Source organism: Loxodonta africana, chromosome 14, assembly GCF_030014295.1.
Source record: "Loxodonta africana isolate mLoxAfr1 chromosome 14, mLoxAfr1.hap2, whole genome shotgun sequence".
NCBI lineage: Eukaryota > Metazoa > Chordata > Mammalia > Proboscidea > Elephantidae > Loxodonta > Loxodonta africana.
Genome location: NC_087355.1, coordinates 30929092 through 30955406, shown reverse-complemented (window position 1 = coordinate 30955406; position 26315 = coordinate 30929092).

Sequence of the window (26315 nt, the reverse complement as noted above, 5' to 3'; positions counted from 1 at the left end):
TCCTAGGTATTAGTGAGCTGAAATGGACTGGTAGTGGCCATTCTGAAGCAGGCAATCATATGATCTACTATGCCAGGAATGATAAATTGAAGATGAATGGTGTTGCATTCATCATCAAAAAGAACATTTCAAGATCTATCCTGAAAATACAACGCTGTCAGTGACAGGATAATATCCATATGAGGACCAGTTGATATGACTATTATTCAAATTTATGCATCAGCCACTAAGGCAAAAGATGAAGAAATTAAAGTTTTTACCAACTAGCTTCAGTCTGAAATTGATAAAACATGCAATCAAGATGCATTGATAATTACTGGTGATTGTAGTGTGAAAGATGGAAACAAAGAAGGGTCAGTAGTTGGAAAATATGGCCTTGGTGATACAAACACTGCCAGTGGTCACATGATAGAATTTTGCAAGACCAATGACTTCTTCATTGTAAATACTTTTTTTCAACAATGTAAATGGCAACTCTACACATGGGCTTGCCAGGTGGAATACACAGGAATCAAATCAACTACATTTGTGGAAAGAGACAACTAAGAAGCTCAATACCATCAGTCAGAACAAGGCCCGAGATTGACTACAGAACAGCCCATCAATTGCTCATACACAAGTTCAGGTTGAAGCCCAAGAAAATTAGAACAAGTCCATGAGACCCAAAATATGACTTTGAGTATATCCCACCTGAATTTGGAGACCATCTCAAGAATAGATTTGATGCACTGGATGCTGTCTTAGTTATTTAGTGCTGCTTTTTTTTTTTTTTTTTATAACAGAAGTACCACAAGTGGGTGGCTTTAACAGAGAGAAATTCTCTCACAGTCTAGTAGGTTACAAGTCCAAATTCTGGGTGTCAACTCCAGGGGAGGGTTTTCTCTGTTGTCTTTGGAGGAAGCTCTGTGTTAATCAAATTAATCTTCATTTGGTCTAGGAGCTTCTCTGTGCAGGAACCTCAGGTCCAAAGGATGCTCTCTGCTCCTGGCACTGCTTTCTTAGTGGTATGAGGTCCCCCTGCCTCTCTACTTGCTTCTTTCTTTTATATCTCAAAAGAGATTGGCTTAAGATACTATCTAATCTTGTAGATCTCATCAATATAACTGCCACTAATCCATCTCATTACATCACAGTGATAGGATTTACAACACACAGGAAAATCACATCAGATAACAAAATGGTGGACAGTCATACAATACTGGGAATAATGACCTAGCCAAGTTGACAGATATTTGGGGGGGACACAATTCAATCCATGACAGACACTAATGACCAAAGACCAGACAAGTTGTGCGATGATATCAAGGACATCATACATGAAAGAAGCAAAAGGTCATTAAAAACACAGAAAAGAAAGAAAAGACCGAAATGGATGTCAGAAGAGACTCTGAAACCTGCTCTTGAATGTAGAGTAGATAAAACAAGCGGAAGAAATGATGAAGTAAAAGAGCTGAACAAAAGATTTCAAAGGGTGGCTGGAGAAGACAAAGTAGAGTCTTATAATGAAATGTGCAAAGACTTGGATTTAGAAAACCAAAATGGAAGAACATGATTGGCATTTCTCAAGCTGAAAGAACTGAAGAAAAATTCAAGCCTCAAGTTGCAATTTTGAAAGAATGTATGGGCAAAATATCAAACGACAGGAAGTATCAAAAGAAGATGGAAGGAATACATAGACTTGCTGTACCAAAAAGAATTGTTTGATTTTCAACCATTTTAGGAGGTAGCATATAATCAAAAATCTATGGCACTGGTGAAAAGCAAGGCTCCAGGAATTGATGGAATACCCATTGAGATATTTCAACAAAGGGGTGCAGTGCTGGAGGTGCTCACTCATCTATGCCCAAAAATTTGGAGGACACCTACCCAGCCAACAGACTGGAAGAGATCCATATTTGTGCCCATTCCAAAGAAAAGTGATCCAACAGAATGTGGAAATTATCAAACAATATCATTAATATCACACGCAACTAAAATTTTGCTGAAGATCATTCAAAGACGGTTGCAGCAGTACATCTACAGAGAACTTCCAGAAATTCAAGCTGGATTCAGAAGAGGATTCAGGGATACCATTGCTGATGTCAGATGGATCTTGGCTGAAAGCAGAGAATACCAGAAAGATGCTTATGTGTGTTTTATGGACTATGCAAAGGCATTCAATTGTGTGGATCATAACAAATTATGGATAACATTGCGAAGAATGGGAATTCCAAAGCATTTAATTGTGTTCATGAGCTACCTGTATATAAACCAAGAGGCAGTCCTTCAAACAGAACAAGGGGATATTGCGTGGTTTAAAATCAGGAAAGGTGTCCATCAGGGTTGTATCCTTTCACCGTACTTATTCAATCTGTATGCTGAGTGAATAATCAGACAAGCTGGACTATGTGAAGAAGAATGCAGCATCAGGATTTGAAAAAGATTCATTAACAACCTGTGTTATGCAGATGACACAACCTTGCTTGCTGAAAATGAAGAGGACTAGAAGCACGTACTGATGAAGATCAAAGACTATGGCCTTCAGTCTGGATTACACCTCAACATAAAGAAAACAAACATCCTCACAACTAGACCAATAAGCAACATCATGATAAATGGAGAAAAGATAGAAGTTGTCAAGGATTTCATTTTACCTGGGTCCACAATCAACGCCCACCAGAAGCAGCAGTCGAGAAATCAAAAGGTGTACTGCATTGGGCAAATCTTCTGCAAAAGGCCTCTTTAAAGTGTGGAAAAACAAAGATGCCACTTTGAGGACTAAGGTGTGCCTGATCCAAGCCATCATGTTTTCAATTGCCTCATATGCATATGAAAACTGGGCAACGAATAAGAAAGACGGAAGAAGAATTGATACCTTTGAATTGTGGTCTTGGTGAAGAATACTGAATATATCATTGGACTGCCAGAAGAATGAACAAATCTGCCTTGGAAGAAGTACACCCAGAATACTCCCTTGGAAGCAAGGATGGGGAGACTTCATCCTATGTACTTTGGCTGTGTTATCAAAAGGGACCAGTCCCTGGAGAAGGAAATCAGGCTTGGTACACAGTTAATGAAAAAGAGGAAGAGCCTTGATGAGGTGGATTGACACAGTGGCTGCAAAAATGGGCTCAAACATAGCGACGATTGTGAGGATGGCACAGGACTGGGCCATGTTTTGTTCTGTTGTACATAGGGTCACTATAAGTTGGAACCAACTCAATGACACCTAACAACAACAAGAATTCATACAAGATTCTGCAGAAAGAAGGCATGGTGGGAGAAGTAGGAGGATAATGAGTATTGCCCCAGAAGCCACAGGATTGGACTGATGGCATTCATTAAAAGACATTATGACTTTTAGTAGAGCAGTAAGAGCACAAGCCAGGTGGGAAACAGTTAAGGAGCACGTAAATGGTGTGGAAGTAGAAACGTTGAGGACAGACTGAATTTCCAGAAATGTGTTGATGATGAGAGAAAAGAGGCTCATAGCAAAATGGTAGTAGAAGGAGTTAGCTGGATTCTTTGGAACATTTTCCTGGAAGCATAAATATAGAGGAGTGGAAGAGAGAAAGAGGAGATAGAGAAACAGGAGACAGAGGAGAGGAAGGGGGGGGGAATGAAAATGCAACTGATATTGGGGGTCATTGATAGAGCTATGTATTGAGGGATTTCAGGACAAACGAAATTAAGAGCACAGATAGGAAGGTGAACTCTGGCAAAGAGATGGGAACACTGTTTATTGAAAGAGGGGAAAGAAAGGATATAGATTTTGAGACAACTTAATGGGCAGGGGAGTAAGTTGAGTGGCCATGTTTGATGGATTCATCTTCCCTGTAAAGTAGAATAAAAAGTGAAATATTCTGTTAGGAGCGAGGGGTGGGTTGCAATTGAATCAAGCCTAGAAGAAAGTAGAGAATAATTTGGAAAGTAGAGGGATTTTTAATCTAGAAGGTGTCAACAGGAAATTAGTAAAAGGATTGCTAATTGCAGTGAAGCTTTGTTTGAGATCTGAGGGCATGAATTTTAGAGGGCTGAATTAGTGTGACTTGTGACTTCCTCAAGCAGTGCTCAATTGTCCAGTAGCGAACTGCAAGAAAATGGACATTGGGATTGTCTAGAGTTGAGGGGAAGGGGAGAAAAAATGAAAATGTTGTAAGGATAAGATAATGGACTGAGAGAATAGTGAAGGAAGATGTTAAAGTCTCAGCCCTTTCTTTCCCCCCAGAACAAAATGAACACATAAGCACAAGATGGGTGTTCCGGGGACATTAATTGTAACTCCACCTCTTTCTAACTCAAAGGAGCTTATACATTATAGGAAGACTGTTGATTAAAAGTGGTGTTATTACAGCAATAACTTTGAATTGCTTTAATTTATAAAAGAAGAATGTTGTTCTGCAAATTTAGGCACTTCAGCGTACAACTAGAAACCCTGGTGGCATAGTAGTTAAGTGCTATGGCTGCTAACCAAAAGGTCGGCAGTTTGAATCCACCAACTTTTCCTTGGAAACTCTATGGGGCAGTTCTACCTACTCTGTTCTATAGGGTCTCTATGAGTCAGAATTGACTCGACAGCAGTGGGTTTGGTTTGGTTTTGGTCTAGTGTTCAACTGTGACTGATTTTGACACATCAATATGTTGTGCATAAAAATCACTGAGAACAACTGCATTGAGGATAGATCACACATGCTTAAATATTGAAAATACATGTAAGATTCATAAATGAGATTAAAAAAAAACAGTGGCTGGACTTTAAATGAGGTAGGGATTCAAATGAATCGATAAATGAATAAATGAATGGTCAGATGGATGGATGTAGTGGTATTTGAGATGGAGCTTGAAGAATAGATAGGATTTTGATAGAGGCTGACGTGGAAGATTTTACTAAGCACCAGAAATGGGTGGGATGGGAATTCGTGCTTCCAGAAGAAACTTAAAAAGAAAGGTTTTTTTTCCCCTCCATGATTATGGGGTTTATTAGGGAAATTACAGGTTACAGTTCATGTTTTGGAAATCTCAGCATACAGTTCTTTGATCAAGACAGCCTCTTCTCAGCCATGCCGAAGGCAGGTCTTTCCCTGGCCCTTCTCTGCTGGACCCCTCTGCCTGGCCTCTGCCCTGCTCAGGCAAGTGTTACAAAGCTCTTTTAGCTATGCAGATAAATGCCCAGAGGCACCCCACTGCTCCAGTAAGCCTCAGCCCCTTGGTGCTCAGCTCTAGCTCCGTGGCTGGTTAAGCCGAGCTCCACTTAGTGCCTGAGGGCACCCTACTTCACCAGCAAGTCTCTTGTCTAAAGGCACTCAGCTTTCTCGGTCAAGGGACCAGTAAGCCCACTGTGCCATCTCCCGCTGGTCTCCTGGTTCTGCTGCTGCTGTTTCTCTGCCACTGCTTTTCTCCTTGCCCGGTGTTATAGCTCTCCCTCTCTGTCTTTTGTCTTACAGCTTCTACTCTCTCTCTCAGTGTCTCCCTTTAAGCCTACCGAGATGGCGCATACCTTATTTGCATAGTCCCACCCAATCATTGTGTGTGAGTCACAAACACTATGGCTAGAAGGGGCATATATATTTTTTAATTGTTCTTTAGATGAAGGTTTACAGGGCAAATTAGTTTCTCATTAAAGAATTAATACACTTATTGTTTTGTGACATTGGTTGCCAACCCCATGATGTGTCAACACTCTGCCCTTCTTGACCTTGGATTTCTCATTTCCATTCCTCCACCTTTCCTGTCCCCTCCGGCCTTCTCGTCCTTGCCTCTGGGCTGGTGTGCCCATTTAGTCTCATATACGTGGTTGAGCTATATGTATTATTGCTTGTTTTATTAGTCTGTCTAATCTTCAGCTTAAGGGTGAAAAAGAAAGTTTTTTGAGGATGAATATCCTTTTTGTTGTTTTTTTTATTGTACTTTAGATGAAGGTTTACAGAACAAACTAGTTTCCCATTAAACAGTTAGTACACATATAGTTTTATGACGTTGGTTAACAACCCCACCACAAGCAAACACTCTCCCTTCTCAACCTTGGGTTCCCTGTTACCAGCTTTCCTGTTCCTCCTGCCCCCTAGGCCTTGCCCCTGGGCTGGTGTGCCCCTTCAGTATCATTTTGTTTTATGAGCCTGTCCAACCTTTGGCTGAAGGTGAACCTCAGGAATGACTTCATTACTAAATTGAAAGGGTGTCCAGGGGCCATACTGTCAGGGTTTTTCCAGTTTCTGTCAGGCCAGTAAGTCTGATCTTTCTTTTTGAGTTAGAATTTTGTTCTACATTCTTTTCCAGCTCCATCCAGGATCCTCTATTTTGATCCCTGTCAGAACAGTCAGTGGTGGTAGCCGGGCACCATCTAGTTGTACCACATTCAGTCTGGTGGAGGCTGTGGTGGATGTGGTCCATTAGTCCTTTAGACTAATCTTTAGTTTTAAAACTATCTTTTTTTTTTTTTTAGTTTTCTTCTTCCTTCCTTGCACCAGAAGGGGTGAGACCAGTGGAGTATCTTAGATGGCTGCTCACAGGCCTTCAAGACCCCAGACGTTACTCACCAAAGTTATGCCAGTTGAGCTAGATATTCCCCAAGACCATGGTCCCCATAGCCCTCTACCCAGCAATTCTGGCCCTCAGGGAGTTTGGATGAGTCTATAGAGCTTCTGTGACCTTGTAAGGATAAATACCTTTTGCAAACATTTTGAAGAAGCTCAAAAGATCCTTATTAGGAAGTGTATTTGTGAGCTCCCTTGTACTTTAAACACCTACCACCTATTTATAGAAAGAGTCCTAGTGGCAGAACGGTTAAGCGCTTGGCTGCTAACCAAATGGGGTCAGAGGTTTGAACCCATCAGTGGCTCCACGGGAGAAAAGACCTGGCAGTCTGCTCCCATAAATATTACGGCCTAGGAAATCCTATGCGGTAGTTCTACTCTGTCATATAGGTCAATATTGAGTCAGAATTGACTCAACAGCACACAAGAATACCACCTATTTATAGAGCTAAAAAGCAGTTTTAAATACTGAATATAGTTCTCTGGTCTTAGAGATTTCTTACCTTCCTCAAGTTGATACAAGTCAATGCTAAGGCCAGAGAGTAGGTCAGAGCAATGATAAAATATGTCAGAAGCTATGACCAGGTAAGAGCGATTAGCAGTTCTTCCCTGTGGAATCATCACCAGAGCATTTTAAGACTGGAAGAGGTCTTAGAGACCATCTAGTCCAACCCCTTTGTTGCAAGTAAAGAAGCTGAGGCCACAGATAAAGTGACTTGTCCGAAGTCAAATATCCAGATCACTGGAGTAGACTCCTGGTCTCTGGTTCCAGTCCACTGCTGTTTCCACTGCCAGGGATTCACAAACTGTCCCACAAAACCTGTAGTCTCACTTCTTATTTTTAGAAGTCATATTAATTTTGCATTCTACTTTATAACGTACATTTTTGTTTTAATGAAAATAATATTTTTAATTATTTTGCCCAGTAAAACTAATATTCTTGAAAAAAAAAAATATTCTTGAAGATCTTGTGATTTTGTATAATTTCAACACATTGCTTCTTTTGACCCAATTTGAAAAGCATAGTTCTACACTTCATATTCTACAAATAAAGTTGTTATTTAATAATACAAGAACATAAAAATAAAGAATTTTGTAATCAATGCCACTAAATGCTACCTGTAGAAACTATTGAATTGGTGTATGGTTTGCCATGTGTATTCTCAACAACAAAATAAATAAAATTTAAGAAAAAATAAAGAATTCTCTCCTTGGTGAATTTTCAGTTTTCATGAAGGCCGAACCGCATATTGACTTTTATGAGAGGCGAGCCTCCTATTCCCCCTATAGAGAAATCTGTTCCTGAACATTCACTCGTCCACTCAACAAACATTTATTGAACACCTACTATGTGGCAGGCATTGTACAATGGTGAACAAGAGAAGCATGTTCTCCACTCTTGGGGAATGTGTATCCTTGTTAGGAGAGAAATAATAAACTATGGGCAGACATTCCTGCCTTCCCAACTCACCCTACATGGAATCCACATCATGAAAACAGTAGGATGTTCTTCTTTCTAGGCTATTTGGTTGGAAAGGAAGAAATGATTCATAAAATGAAACTTCCAAAAGCAACATATAGATCCAGATGTAGTTTTGACTCTTCTGAGATAATTAAGGCTGAAAGGAATATTGAGTTGAGTTATTCCACTCCATTCCCTCCCATTTTTTAAAAAAGATGAGGCAACTGAGGCCCAATTACTTGCTCAAGGTCACTGGGCTACTTAATAGCAGAACTACAACTACAGCCCAGGTCATCAGACTTTCCACCGAATTTGCCCTTGGAATTCTACGGCCTGGTATTGGTTTGAGGACGCAACACTAACTTCCTGCCGTCTCAGGCACAAGGTTGAGGACCAGCTGATTTCTTTGGTGGGGGCTGGGGAGGCATCTGCCATTGTTCTTGACTTCATGCAGCAGGAAGATTTCCTTCTAAGACTAGAGTCTGGGCTGCTGATCCTTTTGAATTTTGAATCCTTGCCTTTTCCTCTTAAAGAAAAGAAAATAGAAGTCGGCTGTGTGCCTGTCCCATGCTGTGGTGGATGTCGAGCCAATGACCCAGAGTAAACAGCTACGGTAGGTGAAGTGGGATAAGATTAAAAAAAAAAAAAAAATTTTTTTTTTTTTTTGATAAGATAGCCAAGGCAAATCCTGAGGCCAGGCACTGCTAATGGCTGAAGAGAAAAGTAGAAGGGAAAACACATTGCCTAATGCTGTATTCGTTGCCTAATGCATTATCAATAGACTAAATGCTTATCTTTTCATCTAAATGTGGAAGATAAATGTCTCTGAGCACAGTACAGGCTGTTCCCAGACACTCAAAGACTGCTTTTTGTTGAAGATTATGTAAAAAGGCTTTTTGGGAGCTAAAAAAAAGCAAATCACAGAGTTCTATTTGTTCCTGTTGTCAGACTGAGTTATCAGCTAGGAAAAGAAGGAAGGAAAGACTAAAATCCTGTCATACAGCACATGAGTACAATGTGTGAGCCAAAACTGCTTGATCTTTTAATGACCACAAACTAAGGTACTGGCAGTGTTTGTACCTGGGGGAGCAGTAGTCTTCCTTGAGGCCTGTGCCATGCAGGGCTGGGTTGGGTAACTGGTATGAGATTGTCAGGCTGATGCTTATCCATTTCATGGCTGGAGAAGGAGGTCCTCCTTCAGTGTTTGCTATATTAATGGCATCTCCTTTGCCCACTTGCCCATCAACTGACTACGTTCCTGCCCCCTCTCTCCTATGCTGTCCACTTTCTGGTCCTGTCAGTTCTCCCTCTGAAACCTCTCCCAAATCCATCTGCTTCTCTCCATTTCTAATACCACAGTCATTTCTCATCCCAAACTTTTACACTATCCTCCTAACTATATTCCGACATCCAGTCTAGACCCCCTCCAATCCATTCTCCACTCTGAAGCCAAAGTATCTTTTAAAAGTGCAAATCTAATCTCTTTAAAACTAACAGTGGCTTTTCATTGCTCTTAGGGTGAAATCCACACTCCTTACCATGACTTACAGGGTTCTCCAGGAGGTCAATCCTGCTTACCTCTCCATCCTCATCCTCTTGCATCCCCCTGGTGTGGGTGTACCAGCTACCCCAGCATCCTCTTGTTTTCTCTACTGCCCCATTCTCTACTGCTTCGTGGCCTTCAGCATGCCATTTTCTCTGCCTGGAAGGTTTTCCCCACCACCGGGCCTAGCTAATTCCTTCGTATCCTTTAATTCTGCAGACAGATTTTCTCTGACCCCTCTAGCTAGGTCTGTTAGATTCACTGTCAGCACTCAAACTTGTTCTTTGTGGCATTTATTAAGTTTATAATTAAATAATTGATATCTGACTCTTCCAAAAGACAACATATACCCACAGTGTGAGCACATACGGTCCCTGTCTACAGCATCTAGTATAGGATACTTGGCACATTGTGGACACAGAGATTTTGTTGAATGACTGGAAAGACATCTTCCACTCTGCCACCACTAGTCTATGTTCTTCTCGAAGTCAGGACACCCCCTCCTAGGCTACGACCCAACAAACCAAACCGGTTGCCATCAAGTCGATTCTGACTCATAGCAACCCTATACTACACAACTTGGTATATCAGAGGCGCTAAATAAATTTTTCTCAATTGATTTTAAGTCATCAGGTTGTTGATTTGGAAATATAACAACTAAAAATCCTGCTCCGAGAACTGCTTATGTTTTAGGAAATCAAACTTAATAATCAAAACCTCGTAGTGACTTTTTCTGAATTACTGGTTCAACTTAAATCTATTGGCTTCAGTTCTTAAATTTGCCTGCTTTAATAGTGTAGTTATTTGTGTTTCTATCAGTTAAGATTGATTGGGGGAGCATTCCAGGTGAGGCTAGCTGAGAACGGGCACAGGAAGAACTTTGAAAAATAACTTGCTGCTGCACAATTCTTCTCCTGCCGAGGCAGCACCTCTAACTTTTCCTCTGCAACCATGTCCCTTGATTTTCGTTTTTCCAACAGTAGATGCTTTATTAAGAAAATAGATCAAGTGGTTCCTCAAAAATCTAAACATAGAACTACCATAAGATCCAGCAATTTCACTCCTAGGTATACACCCAAAAGGCTTGAAAGCAAAAAACAAAGACCGGACTTCCTGGACTGACGGACTGGAGAAACCCTGAGAGTGTGGCCCCCAGACACAATTTCAGCTCAGTAGTAAAGTCGCTCCTGAGGCTCACCCTTCAGCCAAAGATTGGACAGGCCCATAAAACAAAACAAGACTAAAGGGGCCCACCAGCCCAGGGGCAGGGACTAGGAGGCAGGAGGGAACAGGAAACCTGGTAATAGGGAACCCAGAGTTAAGAAGGGAAAGTGTTGACATGTCGTGGGGCTGTTAACCAACATCATGGAATAATGTGTGTACTGACTGTTTAATGAGAAACTAGTATGTTCTATAAGCCTCCATCTGAAGTAAAAAGAAAAAAATCAAAGCCATTTAAAAAAAAAAAAAGACTTGAAAGCAGAGGCTCAAAAAGAGACTTGTGCAGCAATGTTCATTGCAGCACTATTCACAATAGCCAAAAGGTAGAAACAACCTAAATATGTCCATCAACAGATGAATAGATAAACAAAATGTGGTAAATAATACAATGGAATACTACTCAGACAGTAGGAGAAATGAAGTCTTGATACATGCTACAGTATGGATGGAGCTTGAAGACATGCTGAGTGAAATAAGCCAATCACAAAAGGACAAATACTGTATGACCTCATAATAATAAAAAGACAAAGCTTAGTCTTGTTTTGTTTTATGGGCCTGTCTAATCTTTGGCTGAAGGGTGAACCTCAGGAGCGACTTCATTACTGAGTTAAAAGGGTGCCTCGGAGCCATACTCTCAGGGTTTCTCCAGTATGTGTCAGGCCAGTAAGTCTGGTATTTTTTTTTGAGTCAGGATTTTGTTCTACAATTTTCTCCAGCTATGTCTGGGACCCTGTATTGTGATCCCTGTCAGAGCAGTCAGTGGTGGTAGCTGGGCACCATCTAGTTGTACTGGACTCTGTCTGGTGTAGGCCGTGGTAGATGTGGTCCATTCCTCCTTCGGACTAATCTTTCCCTTGTATCTTTAGTTTTCCTCATTATTCCTTGCTCCCAAAGGGGCGAGACCAGTGGAGAATCTTAGATGGCCGCTCACAGGCTTTTAAGACCCCAGATGCTACTTACCAAAGCAGAGTGTGGAACATTTTCTTTATAAACTATGTTATGCCAATTGAGCTAGATGTTCCCTGAGACCATGGTCCCTGCAGCCCTCAGCCCAGCAATTCAGCCCCTCAGGGAGTTTAGATGTGTCTGTGGAGCTTCCATGACATTGCCTTGTACAAGTTGTGCTGGCTTCCCCAGTATTGTGTACTGTCTTACCCTTCACCAAAGTTACTACTTATCTATTGTCTATTTAGTGTTTTTTCATCCCCACTACTCTCCTCCTTCATAACCATCAAAGATTGTTTCTTTTTGTGTGTAAATCTTTTGTTTAATGAAACAAATTTATAGAAGGTCCTTAGTGACCTCTGAGTTGCTAAATTCAATGAACACGTATATGTAATATGTACTGTATCCTATGTGTAAGGGATCATATTGGGGATACAATGAAGGAAAGAAATCGTTTTTGTCCTCCACAAGTCCAGAGACAGAGGAACCAATGAACATCTACAATACAATAAAATGATTATTGAAGTCCCCACAAAGTGTGATGAAACCATGGGGCAGTCTACCTATGTTGTTGCTGGGTGCCGTAGAGTCAATCTGACTCGTGATGACCCATATGACAGAGTAGAACTGCCCCATAGGGTTCTCTCGGCACTAATCTTTGTGGAAGCAGATCACCAAGTCTTCTGTGGAGTCACTAGGGATTCAAACTGCCAAGCCTTCAGTTTGCAGCTGAGTGCTTAACTGTTTGCAACCCTAGGGCTCCTTGGTCTACCTATGGGAGTTGAGAAATGCTTCACTAAGAAATCAGTCCGTAAACTGAGAGCTGAAGGATGGAAAAGATTGACAAGGTTGAAAGAGGATACAGCATAGATAAAATTACGGAGGAATGATGGAGAAAAGCAAGAGAACTTCCAAGGGGTAGAAACAAGAGGGGTGGCCAGGGGATTCCTGAATAAGGTGATACTTGTTCTGGGTCCTGAAACACAGATCGGATGTGGACATTTTGGAAGTCACATAGCTAAAAATCTCTAAGGATTTCATCTCTAAAAGACTGAAACATGGAAGGCAAGAAAAGAGTTTTATCTTCAAGTGGGAAGACCCCACTAATTTTAAAGAATTAGGGTGGAATGGCAACAACACCTGCACCTGTTTCCAGGGGATTGTCAATTAGGTTGTTTTCTACCTTTAATCGCATGTATTAAGTGTTTTTGCTGAATGGTTAGCACACAAGCAAAAGGTTATAGGGGAAGCTCTAAATGTTAGCTCTTCCCTTGCAAACTGTCTCCATCTGCTTCATGTGATTTAATCTGCCCTAAATGAGGGAGGAACAATGTAACTGAACAGCTCTTTTTCCCTCTCTAGTTTCTATGTATTTTACTCATAAAACAAACCATTTTGTATACTGTTTCCCTGCTCCATTTCTTAACCTGCTCATTTCCTCTCTCCTTTGGGTCTTTTTTTTTTTTTTGGGGTCTGTTGGCAGAGAGGAAGGGAACAATATTGCATTTGTAAGTGGAAAAAGGACACAAGATAGAATGGTTTTGAAATGGAAACAATGCCCCAAATAAAGAACTTGTTTTTGGCTTCTCCCTGGCTGCACCCCACAGAGCTTTTTTGAACATCAGGACACTTCCCTTCATCCGTGGACCCAGGGAGCCAGGAATGGTTTCTGTTGTGTGGTTTTTAGTTTTAGCAAAGCAAATGTCACTCTCAGTAAGAACATCACAAATTAGAAGCATGATTGCCCTGGATTCAAATACAGAAAGCTAACCTGAGAATAAAACTGAGAAGGAAAAAATAATTTGAGATTGTACTTTCTGGTCCCAGGATCAAGAGAGTAAGCGTCCTGGAGGCTGCTGTTTTTATTAGTAATATTGTGACTACTCTAGGATCAGAAATGAAAACTTTACTGAGTGTTGAGTGAAGCCTAATCCCTGTGAGGAATACAAAGAGGACAAGGTCCTGCCTTGGGCTGGCAGCCACAGATAAACAAACCAAAACAATAAACAGTGAAGGTGAACAAGGCTGGAGGAGGAAGAATTTAATAACCTAGGGCTCTTTTGCCAGAGGAGAATGGCCCCCTTCACAGCCACCTGCTAACCTCTTTTCAATTTATCACTAGAAATAGTGGGGAAGGAAGGTTCTTTATGTACCAAAAGCCTCGGCCAGATCCCTGCGTTTACTGGCTTCTCAGGAAACATTCTGTTGTGTGTCAAGCAACAGACTATTTGAATAAACAAGACTCTACAAATGCTTTATAAGTGTCATTTAATTTCTCTAGTAAGCTAAATGGGACAATACGTTTTGTCCTCAACTCTGTGAGGGAAGGGGCTCAGTCACCTGGCTGTGTGTGTATATGTGCTTGAGGCCTTTCTTCCGAGTCACCTCTGGGTGGATTCAAACAGCCGATCTTTTGGTCAGTAGTTGACTGCTTAATCATTTGTGCTGTCCAAGGACTCCATAATTGAGGTATAATTAACATATATTAGCATGTAGGGATCTTAAGTGCTCAGTCTGATGACTTTTGACAATTGCATACACTCATATGACCACCACCCCAAACAAAATATTGAACATTTCCATTATTCTAGAAAGTTCCCTTGTGCCACTTTCCAGTCTTCCTCGCTGCCCCCATCTGAAAGAAAGCAACCACTCTGACTTCTATCACCCTAGACTAGTCTTGCCTGTTCTTGGATTTCATGTAAATGGAATCAGACAGCATGTAGCCTTTCCTATCTGGCCATTTTTGTTTAACTCAGTGTTTTTGAGATTTGTCCATATTGTTGTGTGAATCAGTAGTTTTTTTCTTTGTGAATAGTATTCCATTGTACAAATATATCACTATTTGTTCATCCAACTGAAAAAAAAAAAAAAAAAACCCACAAAAACCTAACCTATTGCCTTCAAGTCGATTCGGACTTCTACCAACCCTACAGGACAGAGTAAAACTGCCCCATAAAGTTTCCAAAGGGTGCCTGATAGATTCAAACTGCTGACCTTTTGATGAGCAGCCTTAGCACTTAACTACTACCCCACCAGGGTTTCCTTTGTTCATTCATTCCCCTGTTAATGGACATTTGGGTTGATTGATATTTGGCTATTATAAATAGGGTCTTTTTGGTCTTTTTGTGAACATACATTTTCATTTCTTTGGGTAGATACCTAAGAGTGAAATTGCGAGTTCATAGGGTACCCTTAAGCTTAATGTCATAAAAACCTTCCAAAACAGTTCTTCAAAATGATTGTGATATTTCACATCCCCACTAGCAATGTACGAGAGTTGCAAGTACTCCACATCCTCATCAACAAGAAGTATTGTCAGTCTTTTTTGTTTTAACCATTCTAAAACCCATTGTGGTTGAGTTGTCTCCAACTCATACTGAACCTATGGGTTGGAGTAGAACTGTCCCATAGAGTTTCAAAGGCTGTAATTTTTTCAGAGAGAAGCCCTGGTGGTGCAATGGTGAAAGAGTTCAGCTGCTAACCAAAAGGAGGCAGTTTGAACCCACCAGTCACTCCTTGAGATAAAGACATGGCAGTCAGGTTCCATAAGGATTTACAGTCTAGGATACCAGTGGGGCAGTTCTACTCTGTCCTATAAGATCACTATGAGACGGAAGCTACTCAACAGCAATGGGTTTGGTTTTGGTTCGTGGGCATGAAATAGTAATTTCAGTGTGGTTTTATTTTGCGTTTCCCTGATGCCTCTTGATGCTGTGTGCTTTTTCATGTGCTTATTGACTATCTGTATTTCCGTTATTTGTGAAATGTCTCTTCAAGCCTTTGCTCATTTTAATGTAGATTGTTTGTCTTTTTATTGATTGCTTTGTAGCAGTTCATTATATATTCTAGATATGTCTTTTATCAGGTCCCTGCATGCAATTACTTTTCCTAGCTTGTTGCTTGTCTGTTTATTTTCTTAATAGTGTCTTTAAGTGAGCAGAAATTTTTAATTTTAATATAGTATAGTCCAATTTATGATTTTTAATTTTATGGTTAATACTTTTTTTATGTTCAGTCTAAGAAATCTTTGCCTACTTCGAGGTCGTAAAAAATTCTGTTTCTTCTAGATGTTTTATAGTTCTGATTTTTATGTTTAGGTCTATGATTCACCTCAAGTTAATTTTTGTGTATGGAATGAAATAGGATCAAAGTTTACTTTTTTCAATGTGGATATTCAGCTGTTTCAGTAATATTTATTAAAAAGACTTTTCCTAAACACTAAACAGACATTTCCGCTGCTATTAATAAGAATTTCACTGGCTAATGCTTTTCAGAAGCAGACTGCCGGGTCTTTCTTCCTAGTCTGTCTTAGCCTGGAAGCTCAGCTGAAACCTGTCCTCCATGGGTGACCCTGCTGGTATCTGAATACTGGTGGCATAGCTTCCAGCATCACAGCAACATACAAGCCCCCACATTGCAAAGAATGGGAATTCCAGAACACTTAACTGTGCTCATGAGGAACCTTTACATAGATCAAGAGGTGGTTGTTCAGACAGAACAAGGGGATACTGATTGGTTTAAAGTCAGGAAAGGTGTCCTTCAGGGTTGTAGTCTTTCATCATACCCATTCAATCTGTATGCTGAGCAAATAATCCAAGGAGCTGGACCATATGAAGAAGAACGGGGTATCTGCATAGCACCTGTGTTATGCAGATGACACAATCTTGCTTGCTGAAAGTGAAGAGGACTTGAAACACTTACTGATGAAGATCAAAGACCACAGCCTTCAGTATGGATTGTACCTCAACATAAAGGAAACAAAAATCCTCACAACTGGACCAATGAGCAACATCATGATAAACAGAGAAAAGATTGAAGTTGTCAAGGATTTCATTTTACTTGGATCCACAATCAACAGCCATGGAAGCAGCAGTCAAGAAATCAAAAGATGTATTGCATTGGGTCAATCTGCTGCAAAGGACCTCTTTAAAGTGTTGAAGAGCAAAGATGTCACCTTGAAGACTAAGGTGCGCCTGAACCAAGCCATGGTATTTTCAATCACATTATATGCATGTGAAAGCTGGACAATGAATAAGGAAGACTGAAGAAGAATTGATGCTTTTGAATTGTGGTGTTGGTGAAGAATATTGAATATACCATGGACTGCCAAAAGAACAAACAAATCTGTCTTAGAAGAGGTACGACCAGAATGCTCCTCAGAGGCAAGGATGGCGAGGCTGCATCTTACATACTTTGGACATGTTGTCAGGAGGGATGAGTCCCTGAAGAAGGACATCATGCTTGGCAGAGTACAGGGTCAGCGGAAAAGAAGAAGACCTTCAACAAGGTGGACTGACACAGTGGCTGCAACAATGAGCTCAAGCATAACAATGATTTTAAGGATGGTTCAGTACCAGGCAGTGTTTCATTCTGTTGTGCATAGGGTTGCTATGAGTCGGAACTGACTTGACAGCACCTAACAACAACAGACAGACATTACATAAGTGGTAACTTTGGTGAAGGGTAAGACAGTACACAGTACTGGGGAAGCCAGCACAACTTGTACAAGGCAAGGTCATGGAAGCTCCATACACACATCCAAACTCCCTGAGGGACTGAGTTACTTGGCTGAGGGCTGTGAGGACCATGGTCTCAGGGAACATCTAGCTCAATTGGCATAACATAGTTTATAAAGAAAATGTTCTACATTCTGCTTTGATGAGTAGCATCTGGGGTTTTAAAAGCTTGTGAGCACAACCGATGACTGCCCTGACAGGGAGCACAACAGAGAACCCCTGAGGGAGCAGGAGATCAGTGGGATGCAGACCCCAAATTCTCATAAAAAGACCAGACTTAATGGTCTGACTGAGACTAGAGGAATCCCGGTGGGCATGGTCCCCAAACCTTCTGTTGGCCCAGGACAGGAACCATTCCCGAAGACAACTCATCAGACATGGAAGGGACTGGACAATGGGTAGGAGAGAGATGATGATGAAGAGTGAGCTACTTGTATCAGGTGGACATTTGAGACTGTGTTGGCATCTCCTGTCTGGAGGGGAGATGGGAGGGTAGAGAGGGTTAGAAACTGGCAAAATTGTCACGAAAGGAGAGACTGGAAGGGCTGACTCATTAGGGGGAGAGTAAGTGGGAGTAAGGAGTAAGGTGTATATAAGCTTATATGTGACAGACTGACTTGATTTGTAAACGTTCACTTAAAGCTCAATAAAAATTATTATAAAAAAAAAAATCCTGTGAGTGGCCATCTAGGATACTCCACTGGTCTCACCCCTTTGGGAGCAAGGAAGAATGAAGAAAACTAAAGATACAAGGGAAAGATTAGTCCAAAGAACTAATGAACCACACCTACCACTGCCTCCACAAGACTGAGTCCAGTACAACGAGATGGTACTTGGCTACCACCGCTGACTGTTCTGACAGGGGTCACAGTAGAGGGTCCTGGAGAGAGCTGGAGAAAAATATAGAACAAAATTCTAACTCAAAAAGAAAGACCAGACTTGCCAGCCTGAAAGAGACTGGAGAAACCATGAGAGTATGGCCCCCGGATACCCTTTCAGCTCAGTAATGAAGTCATCCTTGAGGTTCATCCTTCAGCCAAAGATTGGACTGGCCCATAAAACAAAATGAGACTAAAGGGGCCCAACAGCCCAGAGGAAAGGCCTAGAAGGCAGAAGGGAACAGGAAAGCTGGTAATAGGGAACCCAAGGTTGAGAAGGGAGAGTGTTGACATGTTGTGGAGTTGTTAACCAATGTCATAAAACAATACGTGTACTAATTGTTTAATGAGAAACTAGTTTGTTCTGTAAACCATTTAAAGTACAATAAAAAAAGGGAACTTTCCAGGAAAAAAAAAAAAAAAAAAAAGCTTGTGAGCAGCCATCTAAGATTCTCCACTGGTCTCACCTTGTCTGGAGCAAAAGAGAATGAAGAAAACCAAAGACACAAGGGAAAGATTAGTCCACCAAACTGAGTCCAGCACAACTATATGATGCCTGGCTACCACCACTGACTGCTGTGACAGGGATCACAATAGAGGGTCCCAGGCAGAGCTGGAGAAAAATGTAGAATCAAATTCTAACTCACAAAAAAAGACCAGAGTTACGGCCTGACAGAGACTGGAAAAACCCTGAGAGTATGGCCCCCGGACACCCTTCCAGCTCAGTAATGAAGTCATTCCTGAGGTTTACCCTTCAGGCAAAGATTACAAAGGCCTGTAAAACAAAATGAGATAACGGGGCACACCAGAGCAGGGGCAAGGATTAGAAGGCAGAAGGAGACAGGAAAGCTGGTAATAGGGAGCCCAAGGTTGAGAAGGGGAGAGTGTTGACATGTTGTGGAGTTGGTATCTGATGTTACAAAATAATAAGTGTACTAATTGTTTAATGAGAAGCTAGTTTGTTCTGTAAACCTTCATCTAAAGTACCATTTAGAAAAAAGAAGAAAAGAAATAAAAAGCACAAGGTGGGGCCAAGATGGTGGAGTAGTCAGACGCTTTCTGTGGTCCCTCTTACAACAAAGACCCCCCAAAACAAGTGAATCTATTATATGTGACAATCTAGAAGCCCTGAACATCAAAGACAAAGTTGAGGAGTCGAACTAAGCAGCAGGGGGAGAGAGAGACAGTTCATAAGCAGTGAGGATTTGCCAGACATGACCTGACTGGCACTCTGCAGGCTGGATGGATGGGCATACATGGGTTGAGGCAAGCAGTAGCACTCAGGACGTGTTTTCCACATTGGGAGAAACCAAGCTGTGGAGAGTCTGCTCAAGTCTTTGGAACCACAGAGAAGTGGCACCGACTCTTTGAAAGTTAAATGCAAGCATCTAACTTAATGGAGGGATCAATAAAACCTTTCCTCCCTCTGGGAAGTACTTCTCTCCCATTTACCCACCACCTCCCTGCTCTGCTCTGGTCCCAGTCCAGCTTCGGCAATTGCTGGACCCCCTGGGCTGGAAGTGGGACCTGTTGCACATCCTGAGCCATTCTCTTGGCTTTGGAGAGGAAACAAATTAACAGGAAAAAAATAATCTGCCAGCCCTCCTAAGACAGGAATTGAGGCAGCCACAGCGCCTTTGCCTAGTGATAGGCATAAGGGGTCCACAGATTTGGGATGCCTTTTACCCCTGCCTAGACCTGTGTGGACCCATTTCAACAGCAAAGACCCTCATTAGCACAGTACAACAGGGTGTATACCTGAAGCCTATTCTCAACTGCAACAGCTAAGGGGGAGTGGTAGGTTCGTGACGTTTGACGCCACCCTGTCCATTAAACTGGGTCCTCACCTACCCACATCAGGGGCCTGAGGACTTGTGGCTCCACCCACTCCACGTAGCCACACATGACGGGGCCCGAGAATAAGTGGTGCCTCCCAGTCCTTACAGCCAACAGCACTGGGTACCCAAAGTCTGGCTACAAAACCCACCCACCTATGCACTCTAGGGGACAGGGACACGCCTTCCATCCAAGCACTCAAGAGTAACTGTCAGCCCCCCTACCTTGCTCAGCACATAACCCCCTACTGCAGACAGATATCTGGGCCTACTCTAATCACCCCTATGTAGCCCTGCCTGTCTAGGACTGTAGGTGGGAGCCTGTACCACACACTCAGTAACTGATGACCTGGACACCTGAACTGAATCCACACAAGAAAAGTAAATAGATTCCTGGGCTCATATACCTAGTAACAGCTCTAACCACCTGATGACAGGACATGAGAGCTTCAAAGAGTCTATAATCAAAGTAACTCACATGACCAGCCTATTTGGGCATATCAAAACAAAATAAGAAGCTAGGACACAGTAAACAAACATAAAATAAATAAATATAATTACTTATTGATAGCTAGGAGACAACAGTCAATATCAAATCACATGAAGAGGCAGACCGTGATGGCTTCAGCAAGTGACCAAAACAAAGAAACAAAAAACCTCTTGGAAGAAGATAAACTCTTGGAGTTATTGAAAGTAGGATTCAAAAGATTAATATATAGAGCCCTTCAACAGATCAGGAAAGAGATCAGGCAAAACATAGACCAAGCCAAGGAACATACAGACAAAGCAACAGAGGAGCTTAAGAAGGCTACACAAGACCATAATGACAAATTTAATAAGCTGCAAGAATCCACAGAGAGACAGCAAACAGAAATCCAGATGATTAACAATAAAATTTCAGAATTAGACAACTTAATAGAAAGTCATAAGAGCAGAATTGAGGCAATGGAAGTCAGAATTAGTGAGATTGAAGATAAAGCGCTTGACACTAATTTATTCCAAGAAAAATCAGATAAAAGAATTTTTAAAAATGAAGAAACCCTAAGAATTATGTGGGACTCTATCTGGGTTTTTTGGGTCTATCAAAAGAAGTAACCTATGAATGACTGGAGAACCAGAATGGGGGGCAGGGTGGGGGTGGGGGTGGGGGAGAATAACAGAAAATACAGAGAGAATTGTTGAAGATTTGTTGGCAGAAAACTTCCCTAATATAATGAAAGACAAGAGATATCTCTCCAAGAAGGTCATCAAACCCCACAAGGGTAGGTCTCAAAAGAAAGTCACCAAGATATATTATAATCCAACTTGCCAAAACCAAAGATAAAGAGAATTTTAACAGCAACTAGGGTAAACGAAAAGTAATCTATAAAGCAGAGTCAATAAGACTAAGCTCTGACCACTCAGCAGAAATCATTCAGGTAAGAAGGGAATGGGATGACATATATAAAGCCTTGAAGAAAAAAAATTGCCTGCCAAGAGTTATATATCCAGCAAAACTGCCTCTCAAAATGATGGTGAAATTCGGGCATTTCCAGAAAAACAGAAGTTAAGGGAATTTGTAAAAACCAAACCAAAATTGCAAGAAATACTGATGAGAGTCCTCTGGATAGAAAATCAGTAACATCAAATAACAACCCAAGACTAGAACAGAGGACAGAACAACCAAATATCAACCCAGATAGGGAAGTCAAAAAATAAATCAAAGATAAAACACTGAAAATAGGGTAACAGAGATGTCAATACGTAAAAGGTGGCAACATTAAAACAAAAAAGAGGGACTAAATGATGTAGTCATAGAACTTTCATATGGAGAAGAAGAAAAGGTAATATCAAGAAATAAAAGATTGGTTTAAACTTAGAAAAATAGAGGGAAATATTAAGGTAACTACAAAGGAAACTAACAATCTTACATATCAAAAGAAGAAGAAGAAGAAAAACATAAAGACTCAGAAAATACAAAATCAAAAACAATGAAAAAGATGAAAATAAAATACATAAAGAAAAACAATTCAGCACAGAAAATTAAGGGGAACAAAGAAACTGTCAACAACACACAAAAAAATACATCTAAATGATAGCACTGAACTTAAACCTATCAATAAATGCTGAATGTAAATGGACTAAATGCACCAATAAAGAGACAGAGAGTGGCAGAATGGATTAAAAAAACATGGTCAGTCTATATACTGCCTACAAGAGACAAACCTGGGGCTCAAAGACACAAACAAACTAAAACACAAAGGATGGAAAAAATATATATCAAGGAAACAACAATCAAAAAAGAGCAGAAGTGGCAGTATTAATCTCTGACAAAATAGACTTTAAAGCAAAACCCACCGCAAAGGATAAGGAAGAACACTATATAATGATTAAAGTGTCAATACACCAGGAGGACATAACCATAGTAAATATTTACCTACCCCATGACAGGGCTCCAAAATACAGAAAACAAACTGTAACAAAACTGAAAAGAGAAATAAACAGCTCCACAATAATAGTAGGAGACTTCAACACGCCACTTTTGGTGAAGGACAGAACATCCAGAAAGAAGCTCAATAAAGACATGGAAGATCTGAACACTATAATCAACCAACTTGATCTCATAGACATGTACAGAACACTCCACCCAACAGGAGCCAAGTATACTTTCTTTTCCAAAGCACATGGAACATTCTCCAGAATAGACCACATATTAGGCCACAAAGCAAGCTTTAACAGAATCCAAAACATCAAAATATTACAAAGCATCTTTTCTGATCATAAAGCCATAAAAGTAGAAATCAATAAAGAAAAAGGAAGGAAAATAAAAATCTAATACATAGAACTGAGCAACACTTTGCTCAAAAACTACTGGGTTATAGAAGAAATCAAGGACAGAATAAAGAAATTCACAAAATCAAGTGAGAATGAAACACCTCCTACCACAACCTTTGGGAGACAGCAAAAGCAGTGCTCAGAGGTCAATTTATAGCAATAAATGTGCACATCCAAAAAAAAAGAAACAGCCAAAATCAAAACATTAGCCCTACAATGCAAACAGAAAGAGAGCAGCAAAAAGACCTCAGGTACAAGAAGAAAGGAAATAATAAAAATTAGTGCAGAAATAAATGAAATAAAGAATAGAAAAACAATTGAAAGAATTAACAAGTCCAAAAGATGGTTCTTGAAAAAGATCAACAAAATTGATAAACAATTGGCCAAACTGACAAAAGGAAAAGCACAAGAGGAAGCAAATAACCTGAATAAGAAATGAGATGGGCGATATCACAACAGACCCAACTGAAATTAAAAGAATCATAACAGAATACTAGGAAAAATTGTACTCCAACAAATGTGAAAACCTAGAAGAAATGGACAAATTTCTAGAAACATACTACCTACCTAAACTAACACAAACAGAGGTAGAACAACTAAATAAACCTATAACAAAAGAAGAGATTGAAGAGGTAATTAAAAAACTCCCAGCAACAACAACAAACCCTGGCCCTGATGGCTTCACTGGAGAATTCTACCAAACTTTCAAAGAAGATTTAACACCAGTACTACTAAAGGTGTTTAAGAGCATAGAAAAGGATAGAATACTCCCGAACTCATTCTGTGAAGCCAGCATAACCCTGATACGAAAAAAAGGTAAAGACACCACAAAAAAGGAAAATTACAGACAAATATCCCTCATGAACATAGATGCAAAAATCTCCAACAAAATTCTAGCCAATAGAATCCAACAACATATCAAAAAAAATTCACCATGACTAAGTAAGCAGGTAAGCAGGGATGGTTCAACATCAGAAAAACAATCAATGTAATCCATCACATAAATAAAACAAAAGATGAGAACCACATAATCTTATCAATTGATGCAGAAAAGGTATATGACAAAGTCCTGCAGTCAGTCACGATAAAAACTTTCAGCAAAACAGGAATAGAAGGGAAATTCCTCAACATAAGAAAGCACATTTATACAAAGCCAGCAGCTAACAACATCCTAAATGGAGAGAGTCTGAAAGCATTCCCCTTAAGAATGGGAACCAGACAAGGATGCCTTTTATCACCACTCTTACTCAACATTGTGCTAGAGATCCTAGCCAGAGCAATAAGGCAAGAAAAAGAAATAAAGGGCATCCACATTGGTAAGGAAGAAATAGAAGTATCCCTATTTACAGATGATATGATCTTACACACAGAAAACACCACAGAATTCACAAGAAGACTCCTGGAACTAATAGAAGATTTCAGCAAAGTATCGGGATACAAGATAAACATACAAAAATCAGTTGGATTCCTCTACACCAACAAAGAGAACTTTGAAGAGGAAATCACCAAATCAATAACATTTGCTATAGCACCCAAGAAGATAAAGTACTTAGGAATAAATCTAACCAGACATGTAAAAGACCTATACAAAAAAAAAAAAAAAAACTACAAAGACACTACTGTAAGAAACCAAAAGAGACCTACATAAGTAGAAAAACATATCTTGGTTATGCATAGGAAGACTAAACATTGTGAAAATGTCAGTCATACCCAAAGCAATCTACAGATACAATGCAATCCCGATCCAAATTCCAATGATATTTTTTTAATGACATGGAGAAACAATCGCCAACTTTGTATGGAAAGGGAAGAGGCCTTGGATAAGTAGAACATTACTGAAGAAGAAGAACAAAGTGGGAGGTCTCACACTACCTGATTTTTGAAACTATCGTACCTCCACAGTAGTCAAAACAGCCTGGTACTGGTACAACAGATACATAGACCAATGGAACAGAATTGAGAATCCAGATGTAAACTTATCCACCTGTGAGCAGCTAATATTTGACGAAGGCCCAACGTCCATTAAATGGGGAAAAGACAGCCTCTTTCACAAATGGTGCTGACATAGCTGGATATCCATTTGCAAAAAAAATGAAACAAGACCCATACCTCACACCACGTACAACAGCTGACTCAAAATGGAACAATGACCTTAAGATAAAAATCTAAAATGATAAATAAACATCATGGAAGAAAAAATAGGGACAATACTAGGAGCCCTAATACACAGCATAAACAGAATACGAAACGTAACTAACAATACACAAACAGCAGAAGAGAAACTAGATAACTGAGAGCTCCTGAAAATCAAACACTTATGCTCATCAAAAGACTTCACCAAAAGAGTAAGAAGACAACCTACAAACTGGGAAAAAATTTTTGGCTATGACATATCCCATCAGGGTTTAATCTCCAAAATCTACAAGATACTGCAAAACTTCAACAACAAAAAGACAACCCAATTGAAAAATAGGAAAAGGATATGAACAGGCAATTTACCAAAGAAGGCCCTCAGGCAGCTAACAGATACATGAGGAAATGCTACCAATCATTAGCTGTTAGACAAAAGCAAATCAAAACTACAATGTGATACCATCTCACCCTAACAAGGCTAGCATTAATCCAAAAAACCAAAATATTAAATGTTGGAGACATTGTGGAGAGACTTGAACACATATACTCTGCTGGTAGGAATGTAAAATGGTACAACCACTTTGGAAATCGATTTGGCTCTTCCTTAAAAAGCTAGCAATAGAAGTAATGTATGATCCAGCAATCTCACTCCTTGGAATATAACCCACTGCCATAGAGTCGATTCCAACTCATAGCGACCTATAGGACAGAGTAAAACTGCCCCATAGAGTTTCCAAGAAGTGCCTGGTGGATTTGAACTGCTAACCTTTTGGTTAGCAGCCTTAGGATCTAACAACTACGCCACCAGGGTTTCCTCCTTGGAATTTATACTAGAGAAATAAAAGCTGTCACACAGATATATGCACACCCATTGTCTTAGTCATCTAGTGCTGCTATGACAGAAATACCGAAAGTGGATGACTTTAACAAAGAGAAGTGTATTTTCTCACAGTAAAGTAGGCTAAAAGTCCAAATTCTGGGTGTCAGCTCTGGGGGAAGCCTTTCTCTCTCTGTCGGCTTTCTGATCAATCTATCCCCAGACTAGGAGCTTCTCTACACAGGAACCCAGGGTCCAAAGCTCTGCTCCGGGCACTGCTTTCTTGGCGGTATGAGGTCCCCCATCTCTCTGCTCGCTTCTTTCTTTTATATCTCAATAGACTGCCTCAAGACACAATCCAATCTTGTAGATTGAGTCCTGCCTCACTGACACAACTGCCACCCATCCTCCCTCATTAAAATCATAGAGGCAGGATTTACAACAGGTAGGAAAGTCACACAATACTGGGAATCATGGCCCAGCCAAACTGATACACATAATTTTGGGGGGACATAATTCAATCCTTGACACCCATGTTCATTGCAGCACTGTTCACAATAGCAAAAAGATGGAAACAATCTATGTGCCCATCAACAGATGAATGGATAAACAAATTATGGTATATTCACACAATGG